Below are 14,095 nucleotides of genomic sequence, written 5' to 3' on the forward strand. Positions count from 1 at the left end.
TTGGGGGTGGGGAGATGTTAGTCCCATGAGGTTGCGCTAACAAGGACAAGCACAGCTTGGAGGTGAAGACTTGGGGGAGACTGAGGAAGTCAGGAGGGTTACAGGCGAAGTCAGTCATTTAGTCACTGAACGTCGTCTATGGAGGAGGTGCCGAGCTGTTTGCCGTGCTGCGGAGTTACGAAGATGACTTGTTCCTTGCATACATCTAGCAGCGATAGGACAACCTCAGAAGTTCCCGTGGGATGTCTGATTTTTATTCCAAGAGGCAGAGCCTCCTGTATGCTCGATGGGGTGTGTTGGCTGAGTGACACTTTGCATAAGTTGCTCGATCTCTGTTGTGCCTTAGTGTCTGCATCTGTAAAATGAAGGACAATAACAGTACCACCTCATAGGGTTTTGTATGAGAACTTAAAACACTTAGAACGATGCCTAGGATTCAAACATCTGTTGCTATTCTTAGCTGAAAAAAATCTACCCTCAGGTAAATGAACAGGTGGTGGCTTTTACCATTGAACTATTTGTTTTGGACAGTGTCTACTAAAGGCACTGGTTTTGTAATCATGGGACCAGCTCAAACCCATTAACCATCGTGTAAGTTTTACAGGTGGTGCAAAGCCAAAATGGCCTGGGCATACGCAATGGAAAGGACTTTAACCTCCTGCTACCACCACCAGTCTGGCAGACTGGCTGCACCGGCATCACCTGTGGCTAGTTAGGGCGTTGGGCGCTTCTGCCAGCAAGAGCAACTTCTGCAGTGGCTCAAGGGGTGGAGGTGCCTAGTATGTGGCTGGGGACAGAATATTTCACTGTCACTTACAACTCTGAGGGCGTTGGATGTGGGGGAAGAGACGGTGTAGCTGAGAGACAGGGCGAGGCAGGTTGTGGGGCCCCACGTCCTGCTCAGGGCCTATGCCTCCCACAGCTGCAGGCCCAAGGTCCACTCCTCTGAGCCTCACACAGCACCTGCTCGGCATGTAATGCATCCGCCATGTTTCTCTTTTTGGATTTTTCTCTTGTTGCTGCTTTTTCTCCCATTCCCAAGGCCACGTCATTCACTGGCTCCTGCAGGCCTTGTAGCGTGTTAGCCTGTGGGAGCAAAGGCCCAGTCTCCAACAGATCTGCTGCCTTCCTGGGGAGAGCCACGGGGCTGTCAGAGGGACAAGGCCCCTGGAAGTTGGTACAGCACTGGATGCCTGGGGCTCCTGGTCAGACAAGGCTCAGAGCTGGAGCCTTGCCTTGGCCCAGAAGGTCTGTGGTCTCCATCACTATTACTCCCTTACCTGGGGAGAGGATGGCAATGTTTAACAACAGTTGAATGAATAAAATTATGAGTTAGAAGTGGGCATGGAGATTTGAACCAGAGATCTCTCGGTATGCAGTTTAATGCACTAGATCCAAGCTATCATGTGCCCTGTCACCCAGCAGGTCAATGATGATGTCTTTCTAATGAATGCATTTTCAATGTTGAAATGACACCACGACTTTGCCATCCTGAATAGGCAGGGCTGACTGCCCCACTGACAACGGGTCTCTCTTCCGGCTGCATGCTCCCCTTCCCACCCTTCTACCCCGTGGCTAGGGGAGCCCCACAGCCTCCCCTCCTTCATCTCTCTCTCCATGGGTGAGAACAAAACCCTGGAAAGCTACTGACCTGCACAGAGCCAGCAATCAACCCTTTTGATTAAATTCCTCAAATAGTCATTGCGCTGAGCAAGAGGCCAGGCTTTGGGAGGAAACAGAGATGAATGAAATCTAGTCATGACATTTCATCCCTTACCCTTTTTAGAAGCTCTCAGGCTAGTGAGGAAGAGTGATTTGCAACATACAATTATATTAGATGTGAAAGAAAGGAGTGTGGAATGGAGCCGGGCTACCTCCGGGTACAGACTTAGTGACAGCTCCACAGAGATGGTGGGGGCCGCAGGGTCTCGAAGGGGAGCGTGTGGGCAGGTGTGGGAAGGACACAGCAGACAGAGAGTGCAAAGAAACAAAGACGTGATGATGTTGCAGTGCCTCCTGGGTCTAAAAGGCGTAGAAGCATGTGTGTTTGGGTGCACGTGTGTGCACACATGTGTGTACTCAGGCCTGTAGGTGTGCATGCGTGCATCTGGAGTAGGTTGGGAGTATATGTGTGTGACGAGTGTGCACAGTGAGGGTGGCGGGAGTGTGACCGTGGCCTCCTGCATGGAAGTAGACTGAAGAGCCTGTCTGTAAGGCACGTTTCAGAATTCGGACTTTGTCCTGTGAGCAACAGGGAGTCCTGTCTGCCGCAGCAAAGTCAGGTCCTTTATTTCAGGAGATCACTTAAGAGACATTACTGAGAGTGGTTTGGAGTTAGCTAAAAGACTAGGACAAGGCACTGGTATTATTATTATTTTTTGAGCCCCTGCTATGTACTAGTACCATGCTAGGCAATTTATCCTCAGTTACCATATTTGTCACAAGAAACTTATCCCTATTTAAGGAGAAGAAACTGAAGCTTATAGGGTTAAAATAACTTGCCCAACGACACACACAGAGTAAGGAAACAAATGCGGAGGAGAAAAAGGACTTAGAGAAACTTTCAGGATAAAATATGTAGGAATTGGTGACTGATCAGATGTACAGGATGAGGAAAAACGTGAGAAAGTCAGAAAGTGAAAATGTCTTTTTTCCAGAGAGAAAAGTGGGAAACCTAATCTAACTTAGGAGAGAGACTTGAGCATGCTTTTGGCTAGGGGAGGGACAAGACTGATAAGGAATGAAATCAATTCAGCTATAGGGACAAGGGTACAGATGGAGCGGTTGGCTTTGGAAGGGAGGAGGGGGGGTGTTTTTTTCTCCGAGACAGAAGGGAAGGGGCTAAGAATAGCTGAAGAGAGATGTCTCTGCAAGGTCTGCCTGCTCCCATCCTCTTGGTAAAGTGGAGGTACCGCCACATGTGGGGGCGAGAGGACAGCGTGGAGAGCAGGTCGCGGAGGAGCCTGCAACGTCAGCAGAGGGACATGGCGAAGGGGAGGGCTGCGGTTCTATCGGAGGTCCTCTCTGAAGTCCACCTCTCCTGAGAACAGTGCTGGCCCCAGCACACCCATCCCCGCCCACTGGGGAACGTTCTACCGACTTACTCTCCAGCTCTCTGTTTTCATAGACTCTGCAGATCCTGCCCAGGGAGTCTGGGTTCCTCTGAGGAGTAGCCAAGGTTGCTGGTTCCCTTGTGTAGAGCCCAGTTCTAGCTTCTGCCAGCCACACACAAACCATCTTTTGAGTGGTCCCTTCTGCAGGGGACTCCATTAGCTCAGTGGACACTTGTGGATTTTTACCAGTTACATTCCAGGCTAGGGGTAGGGGATCTCATCTCTAAACTCTGAGGGTCTCTTCCTATAGTTTCTAAAAGACGACCATAAAGGAGAAAAAAATAAACTAGGACTTGCAGGACAAAGAAGATAGAAAATTTAAATTAAAATATTATCAGTATTAATGCTAAATATAATTTATTAAATACCAAAATTAAAAGACAAAGAATGTCACTGGATTTTTTTTTAAAGAAAACAACTATATCTTGTTCACAAGAGATATATCTAAAACATTAGGAGACAGAAATGTTAAAAATAAAAGGACAGAAAAAGATATATGTACTTATGGCAACTATATATGATGTAGCTATATTAACACCAGGCAAAATAGGCAAAAAGCATTACCAGGGATAAGGGAAGTCTTTTTGTATTGACAAAAAGTTCAACTAGGAAGGTATAACAATTCTAAATTTGGCACACCTAATAACAGCCTCAAAACATATTAAGCAGAACTTAACTAAGAAAGACAAATGGACAAACCTCCTCTGGATCTCTTATGTGAGGTATCTTCAAAACTGTCTCTTGTGAATAGATAGAACAAGTACACAAAATATTAAAAGGACACAGAAGATTTGAACAACGTGACTCACAATCTTGACCTAACTAACATGTAAAGAATCTTGTATTTAACTGAAGAAGATGCATTTTTTTAAGCATAGGGAACATTGACAAAAATTGACTACATACTGAACCATAAAGCAAGTCTTAACAGATTCCAACGTACTGAAATCACAAAGAGTATATTTTCTGACTAAAATAAAATTAAGCCAGAAATTGATAACATCAAATAACTAGCAAATCCAACAAATATTAGAAAATCCTCGTATGTTTAGAAACTAAAAATTACACTTCTAAATAACCCACGGGCATCAAAGATTAAATTGTAATAGGAATTAGAAAATATTTTGAACTAAATGATGATGAGAATAGTAGATATTGAAACTTGTCATTTGCAGCTCCATCAGTACTTAGAAGGCAATTTATAGCCTTAATGCATCTACAGTATTATAAAAAGAAAAGGTGAAAATTAACAAACTAAGCATCTATCCCAAAATGGTATAAAAGGAACAGTAAAATAAACCCAATGAAAGAATAAGGAAGAAGATAATAAAGTTTAATTAATAAAACCATAAATTAACGGGACAGAACACAATCAAGAAAGATAGTCAATGATGCCAAAGTTGTTCTTTGAAACAAATAATAAAAATGATAAACCCAGACAAGACAAGACAAAATAAGACAACACTAATAACCAATATCAGGAAAGAGAAAGGATACATTATTATAGTTTGCAAAAACATGAAAAAGATTATAAGATGATATGATGAGCAACTTTACAGCAATAAAATATAATATTTACATGGCATGGAAAAGTTTCTACAAGAATACAATTTACTTGAAGAGCAAGAAATCCTCTGTCTGCTTGATGGTCTTGGTTCTCCCCTTACAGCAACATAAAATATCAAAATCCAAGGAATAAATCGAACCAGAGATGTGCAAAAACCCTGTGCAGTTATAAAACATTGTTGAGAGAAATTGGATATTTAAAACAATGAGAAGATATACCATTTGTGGATTGGAAACCTCAATATTATTATATAAAGATGTCAATTCTCCCTACTTTATCTAGAACTTCAATGGAATCTCGATCAACATACCAAAAGAGAGAGTGTGTGTACATAATTTGACAAGCCATTTTAAAAATATATATGGAAATGCAGAAGTCAAAATAACTAAGACAGTTTTGAAGACAAGGGAGAGTTTGACAACTCTCCCAGTTATCAAAATGTATTCTAAAGCACAGTAAGTAAGATAGTATGGCTTTAGGGTAAGGACAGGAAAATAATAGAAAGAGACCCACACATAAACAGATGACGAAGGGCAACATGGCCCTGCTGAGCAATGAAGAAAGGCTGAGTTGTCCATTAAAATGATGCTGGGCTAATGGAGTATCCACACAGAAAAAAAGCAAATGGACTCTGTTTCACCCCATACACAAAAATCAGTGCCAGTGTGAATGTGAAACTAAAAGTGACAGGCAAAAACAATAAAGTTTTGGAAGATAATATAGGAAAACATAGGAAAAGATGCCTTAAATTGGACACAAAAAAGCACATATTATCACAAAAACAAAAACTGATAAAGGTGACCATATTAAAGTTAAGAACTCTTTTTTTTTTTTTTTTTTTTTTTTTTGAGACAGAGTCTCACTTTGTTGTCCAGGCTAGAGTGAGTGCCGTGGCGTCAGCCTAGCTCACAGCAACCTCAAACTCCTGGGCTCGAGTGATCCTTCTGCCTCAGCCTCCCGAGTAGCTGGGACTACAGGCATGCGCCACCATGCCCGGCTAATTTTTTATATATATATCAGTTGGCCAATTAATTTGTTTCTATTTTATAGTAGAGACGGGGTCTCGCTCTTGCTCAGGCTGGTTTTGAACTCCTGACCTTGAGCAATCCGCCCGCCTCGGCCTCCCAAGAGCTAGGATTACAGGCGTGAGCCACAGCGCCCGGCCAAGAACTCTTAATCATTAATAGACACCACTAAGAGCTTCACAAGGCAAACCACAAAGCAGGAAAAGATGTCTATTGCATATAAACGATGAAGAGTTCATAGTCAAAATATATAAAGAACTGCACGAAACAATAACAAATACAGACAACTCAATAGGAAAATGAACAAGAGACTTAAGCAGGTACTTCATGGAAGTGGACATCCGAGTGACCAATAAGCCTATGAAAAGATGCTCAAACCGCTTTAGTCTTTAGGGAGATACAAATTCAACCACAATGAGATATCACTATAATTCTCATCAGAATGGTTAAAATTAAAAAGACGGATGTTACTAAGTGTTGGTGGGCGTGCTCGCTTCGGCAGCACATATACTAAGTGTTGGTGGGCATCTGGAGCCATAGTAACTCTCAAGCCCTGCTAGTGGTAGTGTAATTAGGTGTAACCACTTTAGAAAACTGTCAGGGGTTATTGGTTAATGTTGGAAGTAGGAACAGTCTATTACTCACCAATTATATTCCTGAATATAGATCTCAGAGAGTGCATACATACATACGAGAATGTTCATAGAGGATTTCTCTTAATAGGCCCAAACCAGAAACAACTCAAATGCCCATCAACAGCTGGATAGATAAATAAGTCATACTATAGACATACAGTAGAATACTAAACAGAAATTAAAAAGAACAAAGTACAACTCCAGTGGGCAAACATGGATAAATCTTATAGACATGGGATTGGGTGAAAGACAGATTCAAAGGAATAACTAACTATTGTATGATTCCATGTATATAAAATTCAAGAACAAGCAAAACTAATCCATGCTGATAGAATAGTGGTTATTTTGGGGGAAGCCAGGATAATTGGGAAGGGGTCCAAGGGACCCTCTGAGGTGCTCGAAATTTTCTGTATTTTGATTTGGGTGGTAGTTACATGTGTGTGCATATGTAATGATTCATTGTATACTTTACCATATGAAAGTTATACTTCAATACAAAGCAAATGAAAATGGAAATGTCAATTTTTCATCTCTTAAATGTCTTATTTGATTCATTTAAAAAATATAGTTGGTCATTTTTTTATTTATTTCACGAGATTATGGAGGTACAAACATTTTAGATAATGTTATGACTTTGGCACATCCAAACCATGATTTGAGGTGTGGCTTTTCCCCCCTAAAATTCTCACTGCGTTCATTAGTTGTGAGTTTACCCACCCCCAAGCCCCTAATACCTGGAGAATATTACTACCATGTGAGCACCATAGTGTTGATCAGTTAGTGCCAATTTGATGACAAGTACATGTGGAGCCTATTCTTGTTATACCTCACATCAGAGGATAGGCTCAGGCTCTATACAGGAAAATATAAGAGGTGCTAGATCACTGTGGTTTCTTATAATTGAGTAATATTCCATTGTATACTTGGGAGTTATCTATGCTCCCAGCAAACACAGGTCCCTTGGCATGGTCGTCATAAGAGATATGGAAATAATAGATATAGAAAATAGAGAATATAGAAATAAAAGAAAAATAACCTAGACACAGAGACAAAAGTATAGTTTATAAATATGGGGGAGTCAGAGGTCCTCCAGCATTCCTGTGAGCTGTGAGGCCACGAGGAGTGAAGTCCCACATCAGTATTTATTGGTGCAGCCATCAGTTGCCAGTGGTTACATATTTACATAATAACAGATAGTTCCTTTAGGTTTAAAGTCTCCCCAAAAGCATCTAGAGATCCCTCAATTAACTCTATCTACATGAGCAAATGGTTACAAAACTTTTCTAAGATAAAATTCTAAGTCCTAGGATAAAATTATCACTTAGCAGCAAGGCTAAATAAAAATATAGAGCCTCTATATTTCTTTTTTTTTTTTTTTTAAAGCCAGTCAAATTTAGCAGTGGGGGGGTGAATACCAACTTTAGTGACACTAATGTGAATAAGTTCTGATAACCCACTACCATCGGACCAGCCTATATTTCTTTATTTAGTTTCTTGTTGATTGAGACAAGTGGTCAGGAGTGAAGCAGGAACTGTGCCTTGGGCCAATTGTCTCTAGCTGCAGGTGACTGCCAGGTGGGCATTCTTTGATCAGTTCTCAACCTGTGACCACACATGGAGCTTTGTTTTACAGAAGCATTAGGCAGGCCTCCAGGTCTGAGAGATGGGCATCTCCATGCAAAATGCTCCCAATGGGTGAGATGCCCTCCTGAGGTGAGGCAGCTTTTGATCTGTGAACTAACACATTCACATATTCCTTGAAGGCAAAACCCTGCAAAACTCCTGAAATCTTTTATGTCTCTATAGGCCAACATTATACATACACCATATTTTAATAATCCACTCATGAATTGATGGGCACTTGGGTTGTTTCCACATCCTTGCAATAGTGAATTGTGCTGCCATAAACATTCAGGTAGCAGATGTCTTTATTATAAAATGTCTTTTGTTCTTTTAGGTAGATGCCTAATAGTGTTATTCCTGGATAGAATGGTATTTCTATTTTTAGCTCTTTGAGGTATCTCCAAATTCTTTTCCATGGAGGTTGCACTAATTTGCAGTCCCACCAGCAGTGTAAGGGTGTTCCTGCCTTTCCACATCCTCGCCAGCATTTGTTGTTCGGGGATTTTTTGATAAAGGCCAATCTCACTTGGGTTAGGTGATATCTCATTGTGGTTTTGATTTGCATTTCTCTAATAGTTGGTCATTTTTGATAGTCTTTGCTCCTTAATTCAGTTTCCACTTCTGTTTTGTGTTTTAAGGTCCCCTTTGATTTGTTCTAATACTTTCATATGTGGAGTCACTGCAGGTTGGGTTTCAGTGATGTTCATGAACGTTAGCTCATTTCCTTGTGAGTTTTCTATTTGTTCAGCAAATAGTGTATAGAACTCACTATACACCAGTCCTGTTTTAAGTGATTTACATTGAATAATTCATTTAAGCAACACAACAATTCAGCAAGTATATATTAATAATATTATTATGCCCATTTCACAGATTTTGCAGCTGGGCATAGTGAGGGCAAGTAATCTGTTCAGGTCTTCTAGCTGGGGCAAGGCTTGACGCCAGGCTGTCTGGCTTTGGAATGCATGCTGTTGGCATCCATGCTATACTGCTTCTCCCAGGTTTATATTTTGTCAAAACTCTATCAACTGGCATTCTTTGAAGCTTGTTTCCTGATGCAGTATAGGGAGGATTTTTATTTGGCCAGGAGCCTAGGGAAGTGCACACCTGCCTCCAACTTAAAATAACTGCTGGTAGTATTTCAGATCAAATGAAGAGTACAAATTCAGGGACCAAACCAAGGTCAGTCAGTGCATGGCTAGATTCTCAAAATTGGTTTTCTTCTTCCCATCTTGTAGTCACTCCTTTCTTAAGAGCTTAGTCCTTCCTATATCCTGTCTTTATGCAAGGCTGTCTCCTTTCTGACTGCTCAGCATGTGTGAGGCCCAAGACTTTGTCCCTGGAAGTGACAGGTCATCCTTGTGCTACTGACATCTGGGCTACCATAATCCAGACACGTCCCAGGTCTTCTGCTACATCATCCCTCCTGCCTGGACTCAGGCTGGTGTCTAGTCCCTGCTGCTGGGGAGCTCTTTTGTGCCCTTGCAGGCTCATTAGTCCTCTCCATTTTATTTGGCACTCCACCCCATTGCTGAAATTGGAATTCCAGAGGACTTTAACTACACTGTAGAAATCACTGTGGAAGTCAGTGTTTCCACAGCCTCTGGGTCTGGGAGGGGTGGCTGCTGTCTGCCTTCTGAGAAGGTTGCCAGGACTCCAAGGGGAAGAAGGCCCATGGGTAAAGGAAGAAATTCCAATGGGAAGGAAGGGCAGTTTGCAGAAGAGAGAGTTTGCCAGCTCCTGTGACAGCAGTCAAAGAGGTGCCCTGGCATCACTGAGGTGAAAGGTGCTAGGCCAGGTCTTAATCCAAGTGTTCCCTCCAGATGGGACAGGGCTTTCCCTGCCATGAGAAAGCCTCTGGGTCACATGGGACTGTTCTCTGGTAGCATTTCTTGGACCTTGAACTGTGTTAGCTATTGGTTCCTTCATGCTTTTAAGGATTCCTAAGTTTACTCAGCTACCAACATGTGACTATTTCTTGGAGTGGATCCTTCTCCATCTATATTAACTGAAGAAGTAGAAGCTGGAAGGGTCATCTTTTGTCCTAGTTTATAATTTTGTAGAAATTTCCCTAAACCAATTATTGGGCCAGGAGGCCCAGACCCCAACTCTATCATTGTGTGTTAGGGCAGACACCTCATCAGAAGGAGTTTGTTTGTAGGTGCCTACCATGACAGGCATGGGCAGTTGACTCTAAAGACTATTCTAGTAGCCAACGGCAATACTTCCTCAGGCTGCTGCCTGCAGCCAGAGACTGAAGGTGGGGAAGACACAGGCTGCAGGGCTTTTAAGGAGGGGAGTGGAGCCTATCTCTTGTTATGCATAAGGTTGATGAATTTTCACTGAAGCTGGCCTGGCAGTTCCCAAAAGCTCCCATCCCAAAGTGGCAACTCATAGGTTACAGGTAGTCTGGGTGTGGCTGCACAAGTGAAAGATAATAATTAAGCATTATACTAAGAGAAGGGGGTATAGCTCAGGGGTAGAGCATTTGACTGCAGATCAAGAGGTCCCCAGTTCAAATCTGGGTGCCCCCTACTCACTTCACATTTTGACCTTTTAAATAGGTGCCTAAATTTTAACTTCTTCCTTATTAGACGCTGGAGTAAAGATTTCTTTTTCTCTGGACCAGCAAATGGTTAGGCTTTAATGTTGTGGTTCTTAAGCCCAAATAGAAATTGGAATCACTTAAATAGTCTATGAAAGTGTTATTTCCCAGGCCTCACCCAGACCAATTAAATCAGAACATCTGGGGTGGGGCCAGGAATAGCAAAAGCTGCTCAGGGGCTGAGGTTGACATCAGCGTTAGTAGGACTCCCAGGAAGCCTTCTCAGCCCGGGGCTGCCTCACCCACCTCCGTCTGCCCAGCATCTGCATCCCGGGCATCTCCTTATTCATCCTTATAGTTACAACACTTGAAATGGGCCTTAACTTCCAGGAACAATTGCTGTTTCAACATTTCACAGTTGTCTTAATTTTTCCCCTTCTCAATCCAGGCACTCTCCCTAGGATGGGTGGAAACAGTCTTCTATTATATTTCCAAACCAAACACTAGGATGTGTAGTTTAGTGAGTGAGCCCTTATAAGGCCAAGAGAGTTTGCAGAGGATGAAATATCAACATGTTAAAACATAAGTAAAGTTCTATGTTGTGTTTACATTGCTTAACTATTAAAGACAATTTTATGTCTTATTTAAACTTTGAAAGCATACTCTGCAGAAGGGATCAATGAATTATATCAACCATCTCAAAACTAAAGAATGTGATGGCTTTCCTTGGTTTGGAGAACAAGCAGCTTTTTGGGTAGAAAATTTCAGAATTCATTAGGATTCAGATACATAGCATATAAGTCAGAAGTACAATTCATGATTTTTATTATTCCTTAACGCTAATCATGTTTTATGACTTTTTTCAAAACTACCTAAAAAACATTTCATGATTCTTCAGATTTAAACAACAGAAGTTTATACTTTAGATAGATTAAAAACAGGTTTTTGTAATACAACTATTACAAATCTTAATCTCTTTAGGGGGTCAAATCTCCCTCTTACATGAGGTTTTGTCTAATTTGGTAATTTTGCAAATAGCACTTTGTTTTACTCCCCCTCTGACTTCTCTGGTCAGTATAAAACTCATATGCCTGAAAATGCAGAACTCCTCTTATCTTCAGTGATGTGCTTCATAGTTTCCTTTTCATTAAGTCTGGGTCCTTTTGTTAACAAGAGACTGAAATTTTTTATGTATTCCTTTTTTCCCCTCAGAGAGGTGGCTTTGTTACCCCAGTTGCATAAACACGTAGAGCTCTGCCTTAGAACTTGGTTGCCTGCCCCTTTCCTGGCCCTGCCCTCCCCCGACACCCTCTGACATTGCACTTGACCTGTCCCGGGGCAGCCTCCTTCCTGCATCCTCCTTCCTGCATCCTCCACTGTTCCAGCTCCTCAGCCAAGCCCACCAGCCCTCCCGCTGCCTGGACAGTTTCCTTCCTCCTGAATATTTCCCTTCCATTCTTCCTTTTTACACCTCCTTGCACACCTGATGGCCCACCTTTCCCTGAAGCTACCTCTCCCCTTCAAGCCTCCAAACAGAGAGGGTGGCCTCTCCCCGTTCCTAGTCCTTATTCTCCACATTGCTCCTTCTAGACCCCGGCTCCGCTGCCATCCCTCGACACTTTTCCCATCTCGAAGACATCTCCACCTCCTTACACCACTCTCTCCTGTCTCCATGGACATCTTCACTGCTGTCTGGGACCCCCCACATTTAGTGGAAACTTTTAGGACCAAGCTAGTGATCTCATTTTCCTCCCCTCCCTCTGCTTTCATTCCCAGAAATATTAAGATCCACAGCAATGCCTTCCAAATGCTAAGGCCTCATGAGATTTCCATCTTCATGGCTCTGACAATGTTCACAAATTCAACACCACTGCAGCTATAAACAGGCACCTCTTCTATTTCCCCCCATTATCTGCTCTATCCTCCTTCTTGGTTATTAGCTGGGCTTGTGGCTTCACTGAAGAAAAACTGCATTTCCCAGATTCCCTTGGAGTTAAGAGAGGCCATAGGCAAAAGTCTGGTTAATGAGATGCAGGTGAACATGATGGCTGTTCTTACAGGGAGAGGCTTATTTTTCCTCTTCCTCTTTCCTGCTGGCTGGAAGGTAGACACTAGGCTAAAGTGGGTGATCCCATGTTGGACCATGAGGAGACCTTTGGAATGAAAGCCAAGCAGGCTAGAACAGTCAGAAATAAGAAATCAGGTTCTAGACCCTAGGGAATGCCATGCCAAACCTGGACCTCCTAACTAAAGACTTTTATGTGGGAGAAAAGGAAACTTCTGGCTTGTTTGCGTTTTGCTTTAATCCTTTGTTATTTTGGGTGTTTGGCATTCATATCCGAGTCTACTCCTAACACACAACAGGAACCTGATCATAGCGCAGAACTATTTCCTTTCAAGATTTTAGAATCTCAAAAGTCCTTTTGTTTCACAGAAGGGCTGTATGTGCAAACTGAGGCCCAAACACAGAAGGAGCCGAGAAACCAAAGAATGAGTCGGACAAATCGAGTTTGTCAGGGAAGGGTGATTTATTAGGAAACTCATAGACAGAAGCAGGGCCTTGGGTGGCCATGACACAGGTAGATCTCTGCAACACAACACCCCCAGACCCAGGGCTTATTTCTTGGGGAAGAAGTGTACGTGCTCTGGAAGGAATGTGCAGGTGAACTGAAAGAACGCTACAGATGTCACAGCCTGTAATTTGTGCAACAACATCAAGGGTTGTTTTGGAGGAAGGGCAAAACTTAGAGTGCATAGCTGTTGCTACGTAGAGAGTAATAAATCAAGTAGAACCCTGGGGGCATTCCCGGACTCAGGGTTAGTCAGGAGTCACGTAGCAGATCAGTGTCTGCGATAGAGTCACTCTTGTCCCCACACCTTTTCTGACACCCCTTCTAATTTTTAACCTCTCCTCCTCCTTCCTGTTACTGAAACTGTCTATTATTCACATTGTGACCTTAAGCTCTTTCATCCCTCCCAGCTCCCATGGCCCCAGAGCCACCTTGTAGCTCACCTATCTGCCTACCCATGATGGACCCCACAGTTGGCCTCTCAGTTGTAGTTCTAGCTCCTTTGAGGCCTTGGCCTGTGGTCTGTCTACCTCCCTCCCAGCGTCCTTCTACTTCCATGGATACACGCGCCTCGGCCTTTCCCACTCCCACTCTGGGGTGGCCACTCTTTGCTGCAGTAACTTACAGAGCCAGACAAGTGGTGCCACCTCTGTGCCAGTCTGGCCTCAACCAGCACCTCTCTGCTGATGAGCAATGATGCCATTCCCTTCTAACTCTCTCTCTTACTCTCTCCATTTCCCACAAAGCCCAATTCACATTTTGCCCTTCTTCTTGAGTAGTGAGTACCACCTGCCTCCTTTACTCTCTTTAGACCTGCATCCACCCTGACTGAGAAAGCCAAGGCCATCTGGCCTGAGTTCCCTCAGCATCCTATGCAGCTCTGTAACTTCACCTCCTCCTCATCCCTTCTAGGCTAAGAGAAAAAGCCTCTCTCCTCTCTAGAGCACATCCCATATTCTTGATCCACCCTCCGCTTTCCCTGGGATCTCTTTCCATCAATGGCATCCTCTCTTTTTT

The 14,095-nt window shown here is 43.0% G+C and overlaps 1 non-coding gene across 1 annotated transcript; it reads left to right on the forward strand.

Moving 5' to 3' along the window:
• Positions 1-10,425: 10,425 nt before the first annotated feature.
• Positions 10,426-10,497, forward strand: TRNAC-GCA (transfer RNA cysteine (anticodon GCA)). The gene has a single exon. It is a non-coding gene; the product is annotated as a tRNA-Cys (tRNA).
• Positions 10,498-14,095: the final 3,598 nt, after the last annotated feature.

The sequence above is a fragment of the Microcebus murinus genome, chromosome 9, assembly GCF_040939455.1.
Source record: "Microcebus murinus isolate Inina chromosome 9, M.murinus_Inina_mat1.0, whole genome shotgun sequence".
Classification (NCBI taxonomy): domain Eukaryota; kingdom Metazoa; phylum Chordata; class Mammalia; order Primates; family Cheirogaleidae; genus Microcebus; species Microcebus murinus.